Source organism: Lissotriton helveticus, chromosome 6, assembly GCF_964261635.1.
Source record: "Lissotriton helveticus chromosome 6, aLisHel1.1, whole genome shotgun sequence".
NCBI classification, from domain to species: Eukaryota; Metazoa; Chordata; class Amphibia; order Caudata; family Salamandridae; genus Lissotriton; species Lissotriton helveticus.
In genome coordinates this window covers 2118743053-2118769388 of record NC_136067.1, presented here as the reverse complement: position 1 = coordinate 2118769388, position 26336 = coordinate 2118743053, and the positions used below count along the sequence as shown (strand labels likewise).

Sequence of the window (26336 nt, the reverse complement as noted above, 5' to 3'; positions counted from 1 at the left end):
CGCCATCCAGAAGCAGCTGGTCTAGTCGAGAGACATAATCAGACTCTGAAAATCCGTATAGCAAAAGTCTGTAAAGACAAAGGTGTAGACTGGTTAGTAGCTTTGCCAGTCGCTCTGTTCTACATGCGCATGGTCGCACATTCCAGATCAGGTCTGTCCCCGTATGAGGTCGTTTTCGGCCGTCCCCCTAACATGTGGGGTACTCCTAGACCCCGAAGTATTACCGATGTTTCATGTAATATGCTGACAGATTACCTAGCTTCCTTGATGTCTGCCCTCAACTCATGTCGTTCACAGGTTGCCGCCGCATTTCCAGACAATACCGAGGTGGCACCGCACGAGATCGTTCCAGGATCGATGGTTCTTGTCCGCAACTTTGACCGATCAAGTCCGCTGGAACCACGTTGGAAGGAACCACGTCAAGTCCTTTTGACCACCCGAACTGCCGTCAAGCTAGAAGGCAGGAAGGGGTGGGTGCACCTCTCCCATGTAAAACTTTTTAAAGGATCAAAGCCAGTCGTCAAAGACATTGCCAAGAACATTTCCCAGGATTCGAAGGATTGCCAGAACATTGTTTTAAAGGACTGTCCCGCACCAGACTTTGTTACAACCCCTCCCTTGTTAGAGAAAACTCCGCAACAGGAGTATAAGTTAAAGCTCAGGTCTAATAAGTCAGCCAGTTTGATTGTATAAGTCCTCCCCTAGGTGAAACGGTTAGACTGTTTCTGACATGTATAAAATAGACCCCCATAGTGAGAGAGTTAGTCGCAGTTCACTACAATGTATCGTTTTTCTGAGTTTCATATTATTTCTCAGCATAATGATTTCCTGCACCAGCTACGCATTTTTCCTGTATTTACCTGTTCCTCATGTAAATATGTCTGCTAATGCTACAGTAGAGCACACGTTTAGTGATCTGCCTCCTCACGAATATTCATACCGCCTTGCCATGCGTAATAACACATTCATCCGTATGTTACATTATTCACACCAGACCAGCAATGCCACTAATTGTTGGGTGTGTGGTCGACTCCCCCCTTTCCAGACATCGAAGGGAGTTCTGCCACTCTTTCCTTATCCATTCTCACACAATGGTTCGTGTGGAGCATGGTCCACGTTAACGTCATCCTCAACAGATATGTTTTTTCTTAACAGTACATGTTTTCCAGACAAGCAAGGTTTCCCCCACAGAACAGGTTTAGATTTAGAAAATGAGGTATATAATTTAGGAAATTATTCGTCGAATTTCATGGTCCTGAATGTTCAGTCTGATACTACTCCAGACTTACCTGCTATTTCAGTACTACCAGTTAAAGGCGAATTATGTGTCCGTAGTTATGGTTCTGTACATATAGGACATAGTGAATGTACTACTGTTATCCAGTATAGTGACAGTGGGAAATCTATTTTTAAAGCTTCACGTCATTCTTATTTTGTTTGTGGTCAAACTGCATATGTCCGTCTGCCCCTCGATTGGGAGGGAACCTGTTACATTGCCTTCCTACTGCCACCTGTTTTTCTAGCCCCACCTGATTATCATAGGAATTCTTTCTTAGTACACACTAGACATCGAAGAGAGTCCCCAATTGTCGATCAAACTGAAACTACTCTAGAACAGTATACAGATTTCAATAAGGGTTTCTTCTTTTTCATAGGACCTGTCCAGAATAGTAAACTGATCCGTAGGCTAACAAGAACCCTTGAAGCTGTAGTAAATGAGACTGCCTCTGCTCTAGGTAACCTCACCGAAGAACAATCTGCTATGAGATTTGTCGTTTTACAGAATCGTCTCGTCCTTGACGTCATACTGGCCGATAGGGGCGGGGCCTGTAGAATTCTCGGATCCAGTTGTTGCATTTTCATTCCAAATAACGCGCCGTCTGTTTATTCAGCTATAACCAGACTCCATAAAATTGCCCACCTGTTACATCAAGATCCAGGCACCTGGACATGGTCCGGTTGGTTCTGGAATGTAATTTCCGCATGGGGATGGAAAGTCCTGTCCTTTCTAGGTATTGCAGTAGCGATTATATTTAGCTGCTGCCTCTGTATACAATGTGGCCCTGCGATTTGCAGCATGTGTGCTACCTCTTGTATTCCTAGTCCCAAGCCCCGTTCTAAATCCCGTTCTAAGACAATTCGAGACGAGCAAATGGTACTGTATGAAATGATAGACGGTATCATGAATATTGATGTTTCCTGATGAAAACGTAGTGACAAGGAGGGAATGTGGAAAAGTAAATTTCGCCATGTTCTGTGTCCCTACGCCCCATCCATCATATGTTATATGTGCATGATCAATATGCATATGTTATTCCCCATTCTGATTAAAGACGCAATTACAGTTGTGTCCACCTCTGGTATGTTAATTTCCAGTCCTCGTGAATACTACGAATATCAGGCCTATGTAAAGTTATGTTGCCACGTTTCTCAGTGTGCACGTTATTCAATTATAAAGTCCCCGTTTCTAGGCCTCAAAAGGGCCCGGACCACAGATTCAGCCCCTGTCTCCTGAAAGCCTCGCTGAGGAGCGATACAGCCCCCACCTGTATCCTCGACCTTTCACTTACTTCCTGCCTCGCAGTGCCCGGTGCAGCCCGGCTCTGCCTCTGAGTCTGCCAAAAGTATGTTATAGTTCCTGCTATCAGTTCAGTCCTCCTCTTCTGCATTCCTAAGCTACTGAACTGCATCAATAGTTTCCGTCATTGTCTAGCCTATTCGGCTCCACGTTAGAGAAATACTGTATTAATGGTCATTTAATATTCTTCATCACGCACTACGTGTAGAATAATGCATGGTCCAGTCTTAGAATCAAGTTAGCTTTTCCCCTCCTGACTCTTAGTTTATATCAACATGTTCCCTAAACATTAGATACCAGATAGGATTAGGTACATGTCGCTCCGACCCTCCAGACTCTAGTCTCTGCTCCTAGCACAGAGTTCGTAGCCCCAGCTTCTCCTAGTAATACGTCATCGCTAGTTTTCGCGCACCATTAGGTTAGAGGTCCCGGCTCCTAAGGTAGCCCCCTCCTATGTTTCCGCCCATTCATGACATATTCTGTTACGTTTGCATCACATGTCTATGTAAACTCCCAGTTACACCCACTTTTACTGTTATCTTTCGCGACTGCTACATGTCACGCCTTCTACTCCACCCACTGTTACGCCTACTGCAATGTACTGCTATGTGTTTGCGCTATGTATATATGCCTGTATCTTGTTATTGAATGCTAGCGCGCTCATTCCAAGCTCATCCCAGACCTAGCCCCAGCAGCTGCTGGGCATCCTTTTCCCCTACTGGGTCCCAGTTGTCCTGCTGGGCCCTGTCATTCTGCTCTTCCTATGCAGGTTGTCCTGATCCTGTCCTTATGCTGTAATAAACCTGCAAAAACTCCTACTACCTCGAATCTTGACTCTTATTTATTGAGCTATCTGTTATTCATTTAAGCATTCAAAAATAGGGTATTATTTATTTATTTACCACAGCTTCCTTCGGCACTTGCAGCAGCAGGGCGTCGGGCAAGTAGTTAGTCGATCTGCTCCAAACCACTGTGTGTTTGTCTGGCAAATGTAGGCATATTTATACCTTGAAAGTGCCGAGTTTGACTAGAAATAATAACGTCATCAAAGACTCAGTTCTTTGAAAACTCCAGGAGTTCTTGGATAAATCAATATTCAAGCAGGGGGAAGTCCCTGACTGCTGAAGGCAGGTTTTTCCAAGAAATTGTTGTGGATTCTCGGAACTTAGTGGAAGTAGCCATGCCGTATTTGGGCTGCATAGGCTCAGTCTGAATATAGTAATGATTTTGATGCCTATATAAGGATTCGGTGATTTATATCTATATATGGGCATGAATTGGGAAAATGACACTAGAGTCCTAGATTCCTACACAACAGTTTATGATGCGCTATATTCTTGCACAATTCATTATTTTGCTTATGCTTAGAACAGTTTGCAAAGCCATAGTCTGAGCATGCATATACATGCCAACCCTCCGAATTTAGCCTCGAGACTACCGTTTTCAAGGGTAGTCTCCCGCGTCCCGATTCTTGTATGCAAAACCCTAATTCCTTGGCAGGCTTCTGCAGACTGGTCTTGTGTGACTCCAACTATGCACTGCCAGTAACTTGTTCCCGCAGGCCAGTGCATAATCTTTTTTGGCATGCTCTCTCTGCCTGCTATAGCGCTTTCTCTGTGTTACTGACAAGTAAGGGAAGACAATGATATTTACATTTAGCCCATACATGCCAATACACCCGATTTAGACCTCAATAGAAGTCAACAGGAGAAATACATTCTCCTGATTATTTTTTAATAATCTCCCGCTTTCCTCTTCCAAAATGTTGGCATATATTGAAACATTTCGAAACAGGAAAGAAAAACAGTGAAAACAAATCTGGAGAATCTATTGTGCTCATTGACTAACATTAAAACAGAGGCAATATCAGGTGCGAGAGAGCTGAAATAAAATTCCGGTGGGATAGTGCTGAAATAAAGCCATTTTAACTTTGAAAATCATGAGTCTCCCGCCTGAATAGGGCTGTTGGCATGTATGTCAGCTCAAACGACTTCAACTCCCTCAGTTAATGCTAGGTAGCCCGTCGTTTGCCGCGTGGCTCCTCCACTGCTCGAATGTGGTCTGACATGGCCGCTTGACAAGTATGACCCGTGTACCCTTCCTTTGAAAATTTGGAGGTGGGTTGGGCACGATACCTCACAATAGTGCCCTCTCCCATACCCCAGAATCCTACTAACAAGGTATGGAGCGATCCAGTTGCTTAGACAGGCTGTCACCCATCTTACCTTTTAGAACACACACGCCTTTGTCATTGGCAGGCGGCAGAAAAATTGAGCACTGCAACAGGCTACTTGGATTTCTGGGGTTAACTTCGTTTGACACGTGTGTTTAATCTGCTGAATGCCTCGAGTGCATGCCTAGTGTGCGCTCATGAAATAGGGCGGGCCGTGCTGGAAGGAGTTTGCAGTTTTTTCCCCTGCAGTTTTATATAGCGCGAACTCGGCCTGAATGTATTGGAGCGCTTTATATGAGCACCAAGTCCATTACAAAACGCACATTCATTTTTGTTTTTTAAGCACTGGTAGATTAATTGACTGGCCCAGGACTACTTTATTGTACATGGATTGATGCAACAGCAGGGCATGACGGAGATGCAAACGTGAAGTACAAACATGTTTTACATGGACGCCATATGTGCTGCGTGTACAGGGTGTTAAAGTAGAAAAGTAAACACATTGAAAAGAAAGACGGACGGCACCATGTTAAAAGCTGCACAGCCAGCAATGATGTAAAGGCGTCAGGCGCCTTTCTTTTCTATTTAATCACGTTCAGACATGCATACAAGGGGATGAGGGGGGAGAGGGCAAAAAGCACCTTTTGGCCTTGTTGTCACCCTGGCTGGCTGCTCGGAAGCTGAGTTATGCATGTTGCCCCCGCCTTGCATGCTGCCTGCTGTGAACGCCCCCAGGACTGTTATCCGCTAAGTTGATGTCCCCGCTCTGTGCTCAGCTGGCTTCTGCATATTCGTTCATGTTTAGTTAGCAAATACCCAAACCTGCTGCCCCTTTCCAGAATATCTGCAGGGGCTCTAGGGATGTCCGCAAGAGAACAGCATCAACATGACCATGTAGCGAAAGCGGCGAAAATGTTAGGCATGGGAGCCATTGTTAAAGCACTGCATTTTGCCTCATTTGAAAAGGAAAAAAAAGTATTTTTAAAAATTGATTCATGCGAGCAGCGCAGCATAAAAGACAGGCGTGCCATGTTAAGTCTGCAGCAGTCTGGCACATTAAAAACAAGAGTCAAAAAAAGAATGGCTTTAATGAACAAGAAAGTGAAGGAGTGGTGTGCGTGAAGCCGCGAAAGTGAAAGCCTTTGCAACCTGACAACACAGATAGCAGCTGCTCACGCTGTTGACTTTGGAGCTGGAGAACAGGGTTCCAGCCTCGGCGTGGGCTGCATTATTTAATTATTAAGAAATAAACAGCGATCAGGGAGGGGGGTGGGAAGAGACAAATTAAAACAAATGATACACATGTGGGGAGACAGATACAATTTTAAAAAACAAGGTTGAGAGGGACAAAATGTAGCATCTGAAACGGAGTTCAACAAACGGTGCAAGGAGGTGGCTCCACAGTAATGCTGCTGACTTTGAAGCAGAAAAACAGGGTTCGAGCCTCGGAGTAGGCGGAATTATTTAAGCATGATTTAATTATGAGTAAATTAAAGGTAAATAAATAAAAAGGGTTGGGTACGTGCAGGAAGCTGCCAGATGTGGAAATGCCAGCAGCAAAGAAAAAAGTAGTCCCTAAATAAAAAGATAACAGCAAGCAGCGTAAGTTAACTGTAGTTGGTCCCTGCTGCTTCCTCCAGAAACCAAAGAAAAAGGAAGTGATGTATTGGACCACAAGCCAACTATGAACAAGATAAGAACAGCAATGCCAGATTCCACCAATGGCAAGCGACAGTACAAAGACGAATGCAATGGGCGGAGTTTCAGTAGTAATACTGATTACATGATGCCTTGCAGAGGCAGCGCATGCGCTGCCCTATACGAGACCTAAAAAGGTTTGTATTTATATAGCGCTTGTTACCCCTGATGGGCTGTTGAAGCGCACATGGCTCTACAAATAATTTTTTGTGCAAAAGTGACAATAATAAAAAGGACAGTGCATGCTGGGGGAAAGTACAGGAGGAGTGGGTAGAGTCAGAGGGTTCAGGGGAAAGGAGAATCAGGCCAAAAAAGTGGAAAAGCAATGAACATGGGGTTTAGGAATCATATAAGGGAGCGAGCAACAGAGCATGAGTTGGGGGAAGAAGTATATGAGAGAAAACAGCACACAAGTGAAAGAGCAACAAGGAGTAAACTCGCCCACACATTTAGAGGGAAGACGAAGGAGAGATCTAAACACAAGATCGACAAGGAATGCCATCAAATAAGTGAGTGAGACAATAAAGGCAGCCAAAGGAAAACAATGGGCAGGTGTAGACCCATGAATGTTCTTGGTAAGCCCAAAATAGGCCTCACGCTGTCTGGAAGGCAAGATTAAAAAATCATGGTTCAAGAAGAACATTCTAATTTTGTGCATATAATCAAGTCACACTCAATTAACATACAATGCACTTATTTACTGAAAATAGTGAGCACAATGTACTAATATAGGCCACAAAATAATTGCACATAATGCATTGTTCTTTGGTGGTAAAGGGACAGAGAAGGAGATATCCAGGGGGTTAACAGCACAATGTGTAACTAAAAAAACAGGATTCAAATCTCAGCTTTCCAACCTGGTCAATTTTTGGGACCCTATGAAAATATGCAAAATATATAAATACCTAGACGCAGCTATTGTGCATTAACTGATATATTACATGATAACTTTTAATGGATGCTTTGCAACAATCACTACAAATATATTGTTTTACACAGTATCTTGAATTTTGGTACATTTTTACAAGCTTGTAATAATGGGAACAAACCTCCTTACTTGTGTCTAATATATTTTTAAACACAAACGAACACTGCAAGCAGGACGTCTTTGAAAGTATTAGTAACAATTGTACTACAAGACTGGTATTGATGAAGAATGGTAATGAAATTGTTCAGATGAAAGATTACTACTGCAAGACTGTAAAAAAGAAGAGAAGATAATCTAATGCCACAGTCAGAATATAACACCCCGCTCTTTAGCATCCTCGGTCAGTGTACAGTTTCACGCTCTGGGTGCTGTTGTAAAGCTGTCAATAGGGTTCGCTCCAGCAGAAGGAAAAACTGGTAAAAATGTCAGAAGTCTTGTTATTGCTGCCCACCCTCGCACAAAACCTCAGCAGCAAAACTTAGTGTGGACACCCATCGATAGTGGAAGCGATGAGCCATCCTTGTACAGATATTCTGATTAATCCAAGGATTTACTATTTGCATTTCACACCTTGCTAACTCTAGTATGTCTCAATGTTTGGCACATTTTTGTACCCATGCAGCAACAGGACAGAACATGAATCCCAAAGCAAACTGAGATCATAGCATACATGTATTTGTAGCCGAAATTTCCAGGTAATCTTTCGTCCAATACACAGGGTTATCTTACAGCTTTTAGTTTTCAGTTGCTCGTTTATGGCAGCTGTGGTTGGACTATCAACACTGATTATGGATTAACGCCACAGCAAAGATGTCAGCACTACTGTAATTGTGTTATGTTAAGCTTTATTTGTAGAGCGCACGTACACCAGTTTGGTTTCTTGTCGGTGCTCTGAAGGTGTTAGACTAAGGTGTTACTAGTATGCCTGTTTAAATAGCAATGTTTTCAGACGTTTGCGAAAGCTCATGAGGTCTCTGCAGGATCTGATCTCCAGAGGCAGGGAATTCCAGTATTTAGGGCCTAGGGTGGCGAACCTTGTCCCCCCAGCGCGTTTTAGCCTGAAAGGAGGTGTGGTCAGGAGATGCATATGGGCAGATCGCAGGTTGCGGGTGGGAGTGATTAAGCTATTGATGAATTTTGAGTTTTTGTTATGCAGGGATTTGAAGATGATTCATCTCACCTTGAAGGCACGTCTCTGGGTTATTGGGAGCCAGTGTAACTTCTACAGCAGAGGGGTAATATGTTGGCACCTGTTTTCTTGAAGGATCAGCCTGGCCGCCTGGTTTTGAACCATTTGAAGGCGGTTGATGAGGTAGGCCGGAATGCCAAAGTAAAGGGAGTTCTAAACAAAAAATGTGCCTAAGTCTCCAATTTATTATAAGCTTTTTTGATTTTTAGCTCATAAGCCAAACATATTGCTTTATGTTTTAGGCTTGTACTGTATTTGTACTTCTTTTAGAAAATTCTTTTTATACCTTCGTCATACAATTTTTCAATGAAAAGGAAAAAAGTTCATACTTAACAAATGTTACAAGAGGTATTACAATAAACAAATATTTACAATACACTTACTGTGCTATACATACTATGTTACAATACATATACATATATCCAAATACCAATTATGACCCTCAGTATAATTTATACAATGAACCAATCAGTTTCATAAATTCTCAAAAAGTTGATACGAGTACAGAACTCTTGAATATTCAATTAATTCAAAAAGTTGGAAAAACATCACTTATTTTTCTGTACTACTTTGTTTTATGGATATGCCGACGCGTTTCGAGTCATAGATACGCAGTCTCTAGACTCTCATCAGGGCTCTCTGATTGTCTTCAGTGATGTAAGTGTTCGTCCTCTATTATGCCAGCAATAGCTCTCTATTTATATTCTCGGTTGGTTGTTTTCATGATTCTCTAATACGTTCCTGTCCTCAACCTGCAGTGGTTTACTTCATTATATCTCCATTGCTGTGTTTTATTCAATGCTATTGCTGCAACCGTTCTCCCAATCTGTTTGTCTCTTCCGCTTGTGTAAACGACCTCACGCCTTGCTCGTGAAGGCTTATTTCGAGCCAGCTGTCGTTCTTGGTTATTAGAATCCAGAGTCTCGGTATTCGGGGAGTTGCTTGAATGGTTGGCGTCAGTTATCAATCGTGCATGTTGGTCATCTTGCTTCTTTCTCATCTGACGACCCTGAAGAGGTCCCTGATGAGAGTCTAGAGACTGCGTATCTATGACTCGAAACGCGTCGGGATATCCATAAAACAAAGTAGTACAGAAAAATAAGTGATGTTTTTCCAACTTTTTGAATTAATTGAATATTCAAGAGTTCTGTACTCGTATGGACTTTTTGAGAATTTATGAAACTGATTGGTTCTTGTATAAATTATACTGAGGGTCATAATTGGTATTTGGATATATGTATATGTATTGTAACATAGTATGTATAGCACAGTAAGTGTATTGTAAATATTTGCTTATTGTAATACGTCTTGTAACACTTGTTAAGTATGAACTTTTTTTCCTTTTCATTGAAAAATTATATGACGAAGGTATAAAAAGAGTTTTCTAAAAGAAGTACAAATAAAGTACAAGCTTAAAACATAAAGCAATATGTTTGGCTTATGAGCTAAAAATCAAAAGAGCGTATAATGAATTGGAGACTTAGGCAATTTTTTTTGTTTAGAATTGATTAGGCCCTGCCGGTCTCTTGTCCTATTTGGGCCACACTCCTTTTTTGAAAAAAAAGTAAAGGGAGTTGGCATAGTCAATGTGGGATACTACCATAGCGAGAACTGCCTGTATTTTTGTTTCCTGATTAAGGAACCTGCTGATTTTCCTTATTTTTCTTAGCTGGAAATAGCATGTTGAGATCACAGATCCAATTTGATTTTTCATGGTCAGGTCTTTGTTGATTATGACTCCCAAGGTTTTTGCAGATATAAGGGGACGGGGGTTGTCCCACTTCTTTAGGCCAGAAGTGGGAGCTCCAGGGGTTCGATGGGCCTCCCATGAGTATGACTTTCGTTTGTCCGGATTTAATTTAAGGTGGTTGCTGTTCATCCAGTCACGGATGAACAGCATTGTCGTCTGGAATTCGTGGAGAGTGGTAGGGGAATTATTGATCGGGAATATTAGTTGAAAATCAGCTGCGTAGTTGAAGGTTTGGACTTTCCTTTCTTTTCATGCATGGATCAGTGGGAGAAGGTATAGATTAAATAAGTGAGGGGAGAGTGAGGAGCCCTGGGGAACACCGCACGTAATTTTAATCTTGGGGGTTATGAAGTTTCCCAGGCAGACGGCTTGGTAACGGTTTCTTAAGAAGGAGCTTATCCATTTGAGGGCCAGTCCTTAGATTCCTGCATCCATGATGCGGTCGACCAGGGTGTTGTGGTCGACCGTGTGAAAAGCGGCAGAGAGAACGAGTAGCACTAGTGCTTGGGGGGATCCTCCGTTCACTTTTTCTCGCAGGAAATCCAGAACTGACAGTATCACTGATTCTGTGGAGTGAGCTGGGTGGAACCCTGCTTGGTGAGGGTCCAGGTAGTCTGACTGCTCCAGAAAGGCAGATAAGCTTTTGGCTACGTGGGCTTCGAGTAGTTTGGCCAAATAAGGAAGCAGTGAGATGGGTCAGTAATTAGTGAGAGTTCCAGGATCAGCTCCTGTTTTTTTTCAAGAGTACGTAGCCCTGGGATAGTGATTTATTTAAGGTGGCAATGGCTGGGTCTGGGCAGGCCGTGAAGGCTTCCTTTAGGATCTAAGTGGGGCAGCAGTCTCTAGGAGAGACAGATTTAACTTTGGTAATAAGGCCTGTGAAAACTTCTTGGCTTATCATTGGGAACTGTTCTAGCCTTTGTGTGTTTTTAGGTTTCGTTTGGCAAGTGGGCTTTGTGCATATGGGGATGCTTGCTTTGATAATTTTAATTTTGTCAATGAAGAAGTTATTCAGGGAGTCGCATAGGGATTGGGAAGGTGTGTTTTTTAAAGCCACTTTGTCAGGGTTTGATAGATCATTGATTATTGAGAAGATGTCCTTTGATCGGTTTTTGGAGGTGAGGATTTTAAGTGAGAAGTATTCTGCCTTTGCATCCAGAATTTTTTTGTACGTTTTAAGGGCTGTTAAATGGGTGTTTTTGTCATCAGGTGAGTATTTGCTTCTCCATTTCCTTTCTGCTTTGCGTAGAGCAAGTTTTAATTCTTTTAAGTCAGTGGAAAACCATTTCTTGGCTTCGTGGCAACGTGCTCGTTGGATTTTCCTAAGAGGGACATGTTTATTGCTGGCCGTCAAGAGCTAGTCTGACAAGTTTTTCTCACTCTCATCTATAGAGGATTGGGTGATGGGGATTGTATTGGCCAGGGTTTCGAGAAATTTACATTTATTGATGGTGTTCCAGCTCCTAAAGTATCCACGGTCAGTTTGGGAATTTTAAGTTTGGCAAGGTTATTTATGGAGAATTTAATTAGATGGTGATCTGACCAGATACAAGGAGTTACACCTAAATTTGTCATAGTCAGGTTTGTGGACCATACCTGGTCTAATATATGCCCTTTAATGTGTGTAGCGGAGGTGATGTGCTGGCTGAGGTTTAGCCCCATAAGTAGGTCAATTTAATTCAGCTGAGTGAGGTCCATCTGCTGGGTCATTGGCCCAGTAGTTGAGATCACCAATGAGTAGTATTTTCGCATGATTTGTTATGAGATATGTCATCTGTTCGCTCAGGGACTGTAGGAACTGTGGCATGCTCTGTGGTGGTCTATAGAGTATGACATAGACTAGAGGGCCGGAATCGGACTCTAGTTTAATCACTAGGTTCCGTACTTGTGGTAGGTCCAGGGGGTAAGTACTGAAAATTTTAAGTCTTGGTGTATTATACCTGCAACCCCCCTCCTATTTTTCCCTAGTTTCGGTTAGCTTGGAGACTGAAATAATTGCTAGGTAGTGCTGCAAGGATATCAGGGGAGGAGTCCTGTGTTAGCCAGGTTTCTGTTAGCAATAGGATGTCTGGTTCTTCGGTCGCCAGTAGGTTGTGTATTTCAAGCTGGTGTCTGACCAAGAAGCGGGTATTTAGATAAATAACTGTAGGGGGTTTTATTTTATTTATAGCTTTGAGGTTCGTGCTTTTACTTGGATGTGTATATTCACTGACTTCTGGGAATGAGGATCTTTTTACCATTATCCCATTTGCGGCTACGTTAGCCGGACAGCACTGGTCGATTGCTAGATTGTTGGAGTGGAGTGATTTGAGTTGGGTCGCGGAGTAAGTAGTGATTTGGGCAAAGTGGCTTGTCCTTTGCCCGGGTCGGCAGCGGACAGGCGCAGACGGGCTTGCCTTTGGTGCGCCTTCGGCACGCGCCCGCTGCACTCCCGCATTGCTGCCGCCATTTGGATCCCTTGGCAGACCCTCCCCCTCTTCTCTGATTGGCGCTCGGGTGGCGGCTCCACTATGAAGAGAGTAGAGCTGGTGTGGTGGCGGGTTTTGGCGTGGTGAGTTAATTTTTTTTAAAAAGGCAGTGCTTCAATTATATTTGTGACTTTCAAAATCAAAGCAAGTACAATTTTTAAAAACAAAGCGGTGGTAGCGCTTCACGCAGGCAGCGGCATCTTTAGCGTGGTTGCTCCCGCGCTGCTATCAGCTTTTGTATCCCTTGGCAGCCCCAGCCCCTCCCCCTCTTCTCTGATTGGCGCTCGGGTGGCGACTCCACCAGGAAGAGAGTCGAGCGGGTGCGGCAGCGGGCCTTGGCGCGGTTAGTAAGGTTTTTATAATAAGCATTGCATCAATTATATTTGTGACTTTTAAATTCAAAGCAAGTACAATTTTTAAAAACAAAGCGGTGGTAGCGCTTCACGCAGGCAGCGGCACCTATCTAAGGAAATGCAACGATTAGACCAAGCGTACATAAAATATATCAAGGGTGCCACCCATTACAATAGCGGAAACACGATTAAACCATGTGTGCCTAAAATAATACAGGATGGATCACCCGTTACGGCAGGATCACTGTTCTGTGAGAAGTCGAAATTATGACGGCAATCTTGGACATAATTTCCAAGATGCATCCCTCACAGCAGCTGCAAGTCCTCTCCATGAGATATAGGACTTGATGTCATGTACATATGCTAATTCTTGGCAGTTCACTCCGAGCTGATCTGAGTGCTACAGTTTGTTGCTGCACCAGTAAATCAATGAGGATTGCAATTAAACAGTTTTTAACAAGAGCAATACGAGACTGGTTCTGCAAAAGAAAATAAGAAAAAAGATTCAATTATCTCTTCTCTCGAATCTCACGAGTGTGGATTTTCCTGTGCAGGTTTAAGTAGCCGCTTGTACTGAAAGCCTTCTTGCACTCAGTACATTTATATGGTTTTACCCCTGTGTGGCATCGATGGTGTATTGTTAGATGGGACTTTGTAGTGAAAGCTTTGTCGCATTCAGTACATGAATATGGCTTCTCACCGATATGGTTTATCTTATGCACTATTAATGCTCTGTTTTTAATAAAAGCTTTGTCACACTCAGAACACTTATATGGTTTCTCACCAGTATGGATTCTCTGGTGTATCAATAGATATGCTTCATCAATGAAAGCCTTTTTACATTCTGAGCATTTATGTGGTTTTACCCCAGAGTGTAATTTCTGGTGTCGTGTTAGCTGTCCCTGTGATCTATAAGCCTTGTCTTCACATTGCATACACTCATATGGTTTTTCCCCAGTGTGTATTCTGCAGTGCACTATTAGCTGTTGCTTTCTAAAGAAAGCCGTGTCACACCCTGTGCATTTATAGGATTTCTCGTCACTATGAATCATCTGGTGCCACGTTAGTTGTCCTTTCTCACTGAAGGCTTTGTCACACTGCGAGCATTTAAATGACCTTAATCCTGTGTGGCGTGCTTGGTGACACTTTAGAATGGATTTTGTACTGAAGGCTTTGCTGCACTCAGCACATTTATATAGTTTTTCCCCAGTGTGGGTGTTGTGATGTTGCCAGAGTTGGTGCTTTGTGAGAAAAGCCTTCTCACATTCAGTACATTTGTGTGGTCTTAACCCTGTGTGGTGTGCTTTGTGTATCTGTAGAAGATCATTTACATGGAAAGCTTTGTCACACTCAGTACATTTGTAACGTTTTTCCCCAGTGTGGACTTTCTGATTGCGCATGAAGGTTCCTTTTACAGCAAAAGACTTGTTACATTCAGTAAATTTATGGGGTCTCTCCCCGGTATGGACTCTGTGATGGTTCAATAAAGATTTCCTGAAAAAGAAAGCTTTGTTGCATTCAGAACATTGATGTGTTTTTACCTTGCAATGGTTTTTTTCATGTTGTGAGAGATGTTGTTTTGAAATGAAGGTTTCGCCACATTTTGAACATATATAGGGTCTTAGCCCTGAGTGACTTGCTTCGTGTTGCCTCAGAGATTCACTTCTATTAAACGCTTTCTCACATGTAGTGCATTTGTATGGCTTCTCCCCACAGTGAATTAACTGGTGTCTCACAAGACCTAATTTAAAGGAAAAGGTTTTGTTGCACAGAGTAACTTTATTTGACCTTTTCTCACTGTATTTCTTTTCAGGATTCATTAGAAAAGTTTCCTAACATATATTTATTGTTTGAACTAAATTGGTGTGAAATCTCCTAAGAGTAGTGTTACTAAGTTGGAGTTGCTACGGTAAGTCACTCTACTGTCTCATTAAAGCGGAGTTAGCATGGAAGACTTTGTCAAATTCAGAGCATCTGCGTAGTCTCTCCTGTGTTACTCTTCTGATCTTCCGAATTCCCTGTAGCCAGCTTCAGTACCTTAGTGTGGTCTGGCTCCTGTATGTTTCTTCTGATGCTCCACGTTCCCTTTACACGTGCCGTGTTATGTTCAGTACATTTGTGTGCCAAGTTCTCTTTAATGATGACTTTACATATTTGGTGGTGTTAGAAATGGGATTTCTGGTTGGCTAAGGCTTGCGCCAAATTCAGGCAGAAACCACCATTCTAAGTCAGGGCAAGGAAGTCACCCGCCAAGATAACCCCTGCTCACCCTCTTGGTAGCTTGGCACGAGCAGTAAGGCTTATCTCAGAGGCGATGTGTAAAGCATTTGCGCACGCACCCACCAGCAACAACATCCCAGGCCCCCCACAAGAACTCCACACAAGGTTATATAAAAATAGCCTTTGTATTATCAGAACACATCAGAATCAGAATCACAGGATGTACATTGTGCTAACTGGCACGGGCAATATTTACAAGGGATTATATGTACACAGGACAGGGCCATACGGACCACTGTCAGGACTAAGCACTTGGTAGAACTAGCACTTTGTAAAAATAGAATTAGCACATAGAGCATATCATAACTGTAGCACCAAATAACAAATGTAGCACACAACCAGTAACCACTGGCAAAAGGTAAGTACAACCTATGCAACCCTAACCACCTTAGGAAAATATCACGGAGGGAACCATGAACACACTAGTATAACTATACTAGGAAGAACAACCTCCTAAACATTAAAACACATTCAGAGGTACAGGTAAGACACATGATGCATGAAAACACATTCAGCGGTGTAGGTAAGCAACTTTGTACATTTACTAATACCCAAAGCATCAGCACATAAATCAGCATTTAGCGCAGAAATCACATTTAGGTCCAGGTGGCGCCACCGAGCCAAAACCTAAACGTAGCAGCTGCCCACTACTTGCTGGGCAGCCGGGGACAAGAACAGGGCCGAAACGCTGCAGCTGGCACTAAGTGCTGCGCAGCTGTGGAAGGCCAAGTTAGGGATGAAGGAGTGCGACTCACTCCTGAGTCCAAAGAACAAGTGCCCCAAAAAGCAAAACCTAAACGGTGCAGCTGCCTCTACTTGCTGGGCAGCTGTGAAACAGAACTGCGACAGGGCTCTCACTAGCCCTCTGGACAGGGACTGTGCCAACTGCTGAAGCCATCTGGCTCTGAAATAAACAGGTGCATTGGAGCCCTCTGGCTCTTAAAACAACTGGGCCCATCAGGGGCAGAACACGGGCCCCCTCTGCAGCCTCGGGGGCTCGAAACAAATATTACTAACTGGGGGGGAGCGGGCCGCTGCCGTCCGGGGCCGCTCTACCCTCCAAAATGCCCCTGCAAACACGTGGGCGTAGGTAGGAGCCTCCCGTGGGCTCGCAATACCATAATGCGCCCGGGGTCGTGGGAGCCTCTCAGGCTCGAGGTAGAACATGGCCGGAATCATTGGAGTCCCTCTCGGGGGACTCTAAATCAATCAATACCCCCAACGCTGGAGTCCCCCCTCTGGGGACTCGGGAATTATGCGGCCAAAATGCAGGAGAGCAATGGGGGAGCGGCCCGCTCTACCCTCAGACCGGAGACCCACCGAGACGCCCGCACTCACCGTCGGCTGGGAGGCGGCGTCCTCGCTGGGCTCCTCTGCTCCGTTCCACGGGGACTTAGGCTGCAGGGCTCTCCTTCACCGGGGCTCCCTCCTCTGCATGGGAGCCCCGCAACTCTGGTGTGGCGTTCTGCTGGCGGCCCCGGGGCTCTCCCTAATTCACGGGAGCCCCGGGCCACCGGAGGCCATGACTCGGCCACGCTGCTCTTCCCGTCTCTGCAGCGGAGCGGGCAGCCAATCGCGGAGCAGCGGCGGGCGGGACTTCCTGAAGCAAGCGGAAGTCCCGCCCCGCTCCAGGCGCCCGACCGCTTGACTTCCTGTCTGCGGCCCGGCCACGGCGGTCATTTAACGGGGACAAAATGAGGGATGAGCACCCTTGGTTTAAAAAATAAACGTAGAAGCGGGGTGTGCACACGCTAAGGAGAACATAAACGAGGTGGGCACCTGTAAATATAAAATACCATAACGAGCATAATGCAGGGTGGGCACCTGCAATGAAGGGACCACAGGGGGAATCCCTACGCTTGGGATTCCCTCGTACACGGCCACAGGAGAAAGGAGCACCGCGCTCCCAGGGCACCCACAGGCAGCATCAAGTCCTGGGGCAAGGGCAACAGCAAAGAAACAGGTCCACGAGGTCAGGGAGGCACAGCGGGGCCCAGGGGCCAGCACACAGGGTACTCCAGCAAGGAGACAGCCCCCATGGCGGTCCCTCCTGGGCCCCACCATCAGCAAAGCCCCTTCTGTCAGGAATCCAAAAAGTAGAAGAGACTTCCAGGCATCCAGGAGCTGAGCAGGGCCCAGGAATGCAAGCCTTCCCCTGGGCCCCAGCAGCAGCACGCCCCTGGTAGATTCAAGTCAGGAGACAAGAACATTTTACAACAGGTACAGCCTCTTTATATACACACAATTCCTTTGTCTGAAGGTGCAGGCAAGGGGCGAACCAGATACAACTGGTTCCTGAGCACTTTGTTTTGCTCAGCCCCTTTGCCTATTCACAGGGACATCAGACTCACCACAGGGGGCGGAGCCAGCCTTGTGTGGGGAAAGCCCAGCCCTATTCAGGACCCAGGTGCACTCCTCCCCGGCCATCAACATGCAGATCTCCCATTCACCACCGGGGCAGACCCATCCTGACTCCTGGAGCCAGGCACACCAGCCAGCTCCAGCCAATCACAAGCCAGACAGTCACTGCACAGACAAGCCAACTTCTAGAAGTGGCACTTCCACACTAGACACATGAATGTCGCACACATCATTGCGCAGCATTCAATCTCACGAGTTCGCACATACCAAACTTGAGCCTGCACTCCCCACACACTGTGGATTAACTCCCCGTGACATTTTCCCGACTGAATACCGATTATTGACACAATGCCGTTTTTCGGTAAGCTTCTCATTTTACCTTCATCGGTGTACTTCGTCACCCTCATGCAAGCATTCCCCTAATTGATGATGCTAATTACTCTAGATGCCGATTCAGAACCACCAATGCTTTAAGTAACTACGAGACCACATTGGGAACTACGGACCATGTGGTATGTCCTTAATTTATCCAATATTTTTACCATTCTATGACTTCACGTTGCTTTAAATGTTAGCCACTTTTTAACTAATATTAAGGCTCCTTGTGACCTCCACTGCCACTTGTATGTTTTTTCCTATTGGTATTCTAGCGTATACCTGATCATGCGAGTGTTTGTCCGCCTTGTACTCTGCTAGTTTCCTACACAGGCACCCAGACCTTGGTAATAATGTCCTAATTCAATTCTATGCGAAGGAATTCCATCTAATTTTTGAATTTATATCATAATCTAACTGTTATTATTTGTATAGATGATGTAATTGCACGCTCGTATCTACCTATGTGATAAATAGAGGTTGAAGCCATACCCCTCTAACCTAAGTCCATTATACTCGTTTTACTAGGTCCCCTGCCCCTTCCCTGGTCCTGATGAAGACCCCGCAGCAAGGTTAAATCTTCCTGCAGTCTCAGAGGGTCGAAACGTCGACGGTTTTTCCAATTGCGGCAACCACATATGCGAAAATTTGCATGTACTTTGTAATATGTGTTGTATGCCTATTTACAAATAATGTCGCCATACGGTTATGGCACCCATTGCTATATGATCTATAGCATGAAAAATGTTTTGAACTGTTGATTTTACTGTCACATAATCCCACCACTCCCCTACCTTTTCACTATCACTTCCTTCTCCTTCCTGGGGCACTGTATGACCTTTAATACAGTTGACTATTTGCTTTGCTACGTGTATTAATTACACTGGATCCCATAGTGAATTAAACTCTGTGGATCAAAATAATTGCTTTGGATCAATTCTTGTGAAGTGTATTATATGTTTCCCACTCTCACTGGGACCCCTTCCTCTTAACACTCCCCACACATCAGGCACTAACATGAACACACACATTCCCCATGCATTCCTATGGCAGGCAGGCCAATCTCACACATGCACTCAGAGAGCACACGCACTGTCCACTGCGCAACAGTGCTAAAGTGCGCGAAGACCAGAAATCGCTATAAATATCTCAGAGTGCAATGCAAAAAGTTCAGGGGTAAACCTGCCAGATGGGCCAAGTCCAACAGGTGGATATTGATTGCCTAGCTGGTGTAAGACCGGGCGTACACAAGTAATATTTGCTCTTGAATTCCTCTTTACAGTAATCACACTGATGGGCAATCTGTAATGGGTTAAGGTTTCCAAGTTTTAGTTCATATTTTTACCTTAAAATGCAGCAAATTAGTTTGCATTACCTGGTGCCTGGGAAGAAGCTTCTTGGATCACAACAAGAAGGTGTCCAACCTTCTGAAAGATACACAAATTTGTTTATCGGTTTCCTGTAGGACTGCTGTTTTGTGACCTGTTAGATTGACAGAAAAGTAGAATAAGTGTTTCATGAGACAAATTAAATACAAATCATTTGAAAGAATCTCTATAAAATACCTGTTTCTTCAACAGAAGTAACCTATGTGGAAGAAAGATTGGAAATTCTTTGCACACATCAAAAGGTGAATAAACGGGATTATATTTGATTATAGCTCCTCCGCAAAATACAGTTTATCCTAAGACAATGTACACAACACGGATTAAGACGTCCCCCTACACGAGCCTTACTTTTATTTTTACACAATCCTCATTCAAGTTTACTCTAAAAATATTCTAAATATAACAACAAACAATATGAGCAATTATGGAAGCAAATAAATCTACATGAAAAGTGGTAAACCAGGGACAAACAACATGAAGTGCTGCTTAATGGAGAAAATACCAACAAGAGTGATGTTTAGATTGTCTTGCAATGTTTAATCTACTTTTCTGGGAAACCTATATTTTCCTACTTGTCTACTTAAGGTCACCCCATGACGATGAGACTGCACTTATGCCTTCAATGCAGCTTTTCGATATGAACAACAAACTAATTTAATATTTTAGGTCTGGCGTGGAAAACCATCATGCAAATGAAAAGGAAGATGTTATGGATCTACACGCTTCAGCCATTGGCTTGTTTCTGGAAGCCGTCGAAAATGATTGCTTGCTTTGAAGTATCCTTAATATTTAGGATCAGTTGTTTTGTTCATTTAATTCTCTTTCTTGTTTCCGGTGTCACGTACAAGGATTAATGGTTTGCATTGCTTCAGTGTGTTCTGACGAGTGCTCCTTTGCAATTAATACATTTAAGACCAGCTGTAAATTGTCTTTGCTCTAGTTTTGAGAGGAACATTGTTGTGCTTATTATAGTCGTACAGGACAACGGCCTTCTACCCCTTCCTTGTCGTTCCTCATCAGCATGCAATGTCAAGGTTTCCAAAATCAAAAAAGTTAATTGTGGTGGCAGAAGTTTTATCTACTGTACAGCAAAAAGATGGACCTCCATACCTTTCTCACTTAACGCCTGTACAAGCCTTTATGCTTTCAGAAAAGGCCTGGAAACATGCAATCAATTATCTCTTTTTGGGACTGGTTTTTCTGCTTGGCACTTGAGTCTTTTCATTTGTCTCCTCTACAGAAAGCATCACATAGATGCCCTCAGGCAACAGTGGTGCTTTATAAATAAGTGTTTAATTTATTTTCAAAGCCCTAGCACCAGATACCAAGGAGAACTTCTTAGTTTGCATGGCTATGCGAATGCAATAGCAATTTGTATCTAATTTTCAAGAAACCATTAGGAGAGCAATTAAGAAAAGACACAGTTTGAATGGACTACTGAACAACAGAAAGATTTAGATGTCATAAAAGCTCACATTGCTGGTGCACCAACACTTTACCCTTTCTGCAGAGGAAAAACGAGTAATTACAAAACTTGTTTGTATAGTGTCGGAGTTGGGTATCACAAACATAAGGCAATAAAGAGTGGACTGTTGTATTTGTAAACCACACACTGCATATATATCTCCAAGAGAAGACCGTCAATGACAGAAAGGGACTTACAACGTTGTGCATGGACTACGGAACATATTCGAAATAAAGTGTGGGGCGCTCAACTTATACTAAGAAGAGACCAAAAGCCACTAGTAATTATCCTTTCTCCAAGTGGAGGCTGAGATGCTACTGCCCACACTCCTAGACTGGTTTCAAAGATGCAGGAGTACAGTTTTACAATTGAATATGTGTCTGGGAAGGGAAGCTAAATCTGACAACATTTTGCTGGCCCAGGTAACCTGTAGCGAGCGGGAAACGAATAACACAGGGGATACGGATGTTGTATGGACAGTAAGTGATTACATTCTTTAGGGAGGTGTTCTTTGAGGAAGGTTTTCCAAATTGCCTTGTAAAAGACAATGGTCTGCAACTGATTTCGCAAGATATGAAGGACCTTCTTAAGAATAGTGGTGTGGACCACATCACAAAGGCACTTTGTGTAATGAGCGGTTTGTGAGGTTTAATAGAGTTCCAAAAAAATACACCAGAGAGGCGAGGAGTTGCCACGGTGATTGGAAATATTATATTCAGCAAGATTATAGAGTTATCACATCACTCCGCAATGTGCTAGATGGGTGAGTTTTTAAACTGCTTGAATGACGTGAAACTGCTTCTGACTTGCATTCATGGCAGTTTAAAAGACCTAATGTGGTTAGGAGCAACAGGGAGAGGAAGTAGAACAGAGGGCTTTTTTGTAAGTAGTATAAAATGAAGGAGAAATATGATGAGGAAAAGAAAGTGTGATCGTCTACTTTCAAAGAAAGCGATTGGGTTTCCTATTGCAAACCAGGGTGAACTGCCAAGAGTGTAGTGACACAGGATGGCAAGGTTTGGAATGTCCAGAATGTGGCACATTATAGTAATGGTTTGTATAGTAGAGTGCCCAACTTAGGCTCCACCCATTAAAAGACGTGAGTACTTTTATTGAATTGTTTTAGTGTCCCCCAAACTACTGTGCCAGGGCGCTCACGGTGGAAATCTGGTTGGATTTTTCAGGAGACCCCCCAGAATCGTGTTGGGTTCAACAGACCTACATACTCTGCAAAACTCTCGAACACCTTAGAATAGAAGTTGGCACGGAAACTGGAAATGCAAAAGACAAGTTTATTAAGACCCCATGGGGTGGTGGTACAATCCTACAGCACCCTTCGGTAATGCAAGAAGTATCACACCGAACATCGATGTGCGACCTCTTTTATACAGTTTAACAGCAATAAAAAGTGTAGGCGGTATACTTTTGAAGTTTAGGTACATATAAGGGCATTTTTGGAACACAGCCAACATGTGGGAGGAGTTCAGTACCACTGGTCAGTTTTGGAGAACATTCCTAAGAGATGACCACTCAGTAGTCTAAACGTGTGAGTGCGCATGCACAAGATTGACCAGTGCTAAAAATAGCCTGATGCTGGGCAGGGTAAATGGTCATTGGTACAGAGAAAGGACGAAAGGGCATGCTGACCATGAGGCAGCATGTTCATACAGAATGGAAGCCAGGGAATCTAAAATGGCTCCCGCACGTTTTGGTCAGGTTAACGAGGAAAGTTTGTGTTGCTGAGCTAAATGCTAATTCAGGTGCTGCCAATTTACGACAGACGGCCCTTTTAGCATTTAGCTAAAGCTACCTCATAATGGAAGTAATCAGGATATTCGTCATCTATATTTATTAGCATCAGCTTCGCTATTTCTTTGTTGATTATTTTCTCATTTTTGACAATAGCTCGTTTGGATATAATGCAGGCAGTAATACATACAGAACATAAGGTAGGGCCACATTGAATACATAAACAAAAGAAGAAAAGTATTCCAATAATCACACATAGAATTGTTAATAGCTTCCAACCCCAAGTACTAAGCAAAGTCCAAAACCAGCTAGAGAATGTCCAAGTACCATTCTCGGGGTGTATCTCAGCAGCAATTTTGTGCAATTTAGAAATAGCGTCATATACAGAAGGCGAATTATCAGGCACGTAAACACAACAACTACTTCCGATGATGCGGCATGCACCCCCATGATCAGCTAATATTACATCAAGAACCATTCGGTTCTGGAGCGTAACAATTCTGGTAATTTGGAGTTCTTCAGTCAAATTCCCTAAGGCGGACGCAGTTTCATTTGCAACAGCTTCTACAACACGTGTTAATCGTCTTATTTTTCTACTATTTAAGGCAGCACCAACAAAGGAAAACAGGCCTAAATTAAAATCTACATATTGCTGTAGAGCGGTGTCGGTCTGATCAATGTTGTCAAGTTCTAATGTTCTCTTAACCCTATTTAATATGAAATCATGATATAATACAAAATCATTGTGATACATAGGTGGGGCAATAAATACAGGGGGTAACACAAAAGAAATAAAACAAGTTCCTAACCACCCAATGGGAAGACAGTGGTATCCCTTATTTCCACAGATGAAGTAAGTGTTTCGTGATGCTACAAAAGCAATACCATTTGGTGTATCAAAAGTGAGAGTAGTGTTACACTCACTCCTACCTACTGGAATAGTGCCTTTATTACGAATACATAATTCAGCCTTAGTATCAATAACAGTAATTACATGTAAACTAGACATATTTGCAGTTCTTAGATTGGTGAAAATACGAGGTGTAGATACATTGTCCGGTCGATATTCTTCCCACTCGAATTTAGTTCCTTCTGCTTGTGGGTGACCATCTCTGTCATTAAAGCAAATCTTGTTCAATCGGAAAAGTAGTCCACCTTTTGTTGGCCATCTTAGGGTAAAAAGAAGAGTGTACCAAGCGTTACAAGAACCATTGTGGGAAAATGGAAGAGGAATAAGTGGAGTTCCTCCTTTCTTTTGATGTCCAGGCAACATTCCACATACCCAACAGTTCGAAGTGTTCGTCATATTATGGGTGTGGTGTAAAATCTGAATGAAACTATTATTCAAGTAAGTCTGTCTATCTCTCTCTTCATGATAAGGCAGAGTAAAATGAAAATGTTCAGATGGGCTTGGAGTGGTAGGCAGTAAATATTCTCGTGCAGGAAGCAATCGTTCTATGATCCAAGCTATTACTGCCATTACCACTATAGTCGAACCAAAAAGCACAGCACCAAGAATTTTCTTGTTTCTCGTTGTAGCAGATGCCATGATTCACAGAACAAAATTCTTCGAAGCAAAAATAAAAAATAAAAAAATGAGTGCTAAGAACTGAGGCTGCCGCTGGTGTCTTCTCCAAGATTCAAGACGGGTGTCGCTACACTGGACAGAACTGATCCCCCCCTTGATATTCTCGGCTTTCGTTTTCACAAACCTCAGAACGGTCACTCAGCCAGTCTTGGACAAAACAACAGCTTTTCTTGATCGCAAATTATATTTCGCTGCACCAGAAACAGTGTGGTCCGGGAAGGCTCCCTCCGATTCGTTAGGCGTGACAGCTGGGCACTTCTCTGTATTCAAGATGTCTCGATAATCAGACAGCACCGCAGGATTCACCAGATCCGGAGGAACACGACGGCAGTGAGTTGAGTGCACCCACCGCTTCTTATTCGTGACTCGCACGGTTGTCCGAGTTGCCAGCAACACTTGTTCAGGGCCACGCCATCTAGGCTCCAAACTGCTGGATCTCTCGAACGAGCGGACCATCACGTGGTCTCCAGGACGAAGACCATGAGCCTCTCCAGTGGAGTTGTCGGGGAGCGCTTCTCGAACCTGTTGATGAATAGAAAGTAAATCATTTGTTAATCGTGCCAAATAATCGTTCATCATTATACAAGGCACATCATGTATCAAACGAGGCTGAGGAACTCCCCAGATGTTCATAGGCCTTCCAAACACCACTTCATAGGGTGTGAGGCCAGATCGGGAATGTGGCACTGATCTAATAGACAGCAATGCCAAAGGCAGGTCGTCCGGCCATTTTAAAGACGTGGATGCCACGATCTTTGCTAGCTTCAGCTTCAAGGTTGCATTGTACCTTTCTACAAGACCTGCTGACTGCGGATGGAATACAGCATGGAATCTTTGCTTGATTCCCAATCCTTTCAGGACGTACTCCACTATCTTCCCAACGAAATGAGGACCATTATCATTCCACAAAAATTTACAAACACCATAGCGCGGGAAGTACTCTTTAAGTAATACCTTAGCTGTTGTCAATGCTGTATTATCCTTCGTGGGGTAGGCCTCAATCCATTTACTGAAGGCACACACCACCACTAGGACATACTTGAGGTTATTGCAGCGCTTCAGCTGGATGTAATCCATTTGCAGTACTTCGAACGGTGCAGTAGGTGGAACAAACCCTTCTTTAGGAGTATATGTCCCTTTAGCAGGATTATACTGTAAGCATATCAGACAGGTCTGTACTACTCTTTTGGCCGTGCTGGCAATCTCAGGATGCTCCCAAACTCGTGTAAGCAATTTGGTAATTGCAAGAGCTCCAATATGTGCCAGCCCATGTGTCATTTGGACCATTGCTTGCAAATAAGCGGCAGGCAATTTCCATCTCTCCATATCTTTGCTACGCCAACAACCCTCATCGTCCAACATTCCCTCTGCTGCCCAGGTTGCAAGTTCTGCTTCAGATGCTGATTTTTGTATGTCTAATATTTCTTCTCTTGCATCATGCCATCGCTCAGCCTGTGATTTCACCACATACATAGGAGAGGCATTTTGTAACATGGCAGTCTCTCTCGCTATGCGATCTGCAAAAGCGTTTCCTTGTCCTATTTTGTCTGTCACTTTCTTATGTGCACTACATTTGATTATCGCTACTTTCTTTGGACATAATAGTGCATTCAGGAGATCACGTACTAATTCTCCATGCATGATGTGTACTTCATGCGATGTCAGGAACCCTCGTTCCTTCCAGAGTAGGCCAAAATCATGCACTACTCCAAAAGCATAACGGCTATCAGTGTAGATATTGACACATAATCCAGCACTTAGCTCACATGCTTTCGTTAAGGCTATCAGTTCAGCTGCTTGGGCCGATTTCTGCGGTATTCGTGCTGTTTCTACCACTGTCTTAAGTGTCGTGATCGCATAAGCTGCGGAAGTCGTGCCATCTGGTAATCTTAAACACGATCCATCAACCCACAGTTCCCCATCTACTTCTGGAAGAGGCGTATCCTGTAAATCGATACGACCCTTTGTTTGTTCTTCGGTCAGGAAAACACAA

At 43.6% G+C, this 26336-nt stretch overlaps 1 long non-coding RNA gene across 1 annotated transcript in view; it reads right to left on the bottom strand.

The window, feature by feature from the left end:
* The window catches only part of LOC144764090 (uncharacterized), a 55216-nt gene that overhangs the window by 9419 nt on the left and 19461 nt on the right, over positions 1-26336 (bottom strand). The window contains exon 2 of the long non-coding RNA XR_013596312.1: positions 19529-19635. This is a non-coding gene — a long non-coding RNA (uncharacterized LOC144764090). The remainder of the gene's footprint in view (positions 1-19528; positions 19636-26336) is intronic.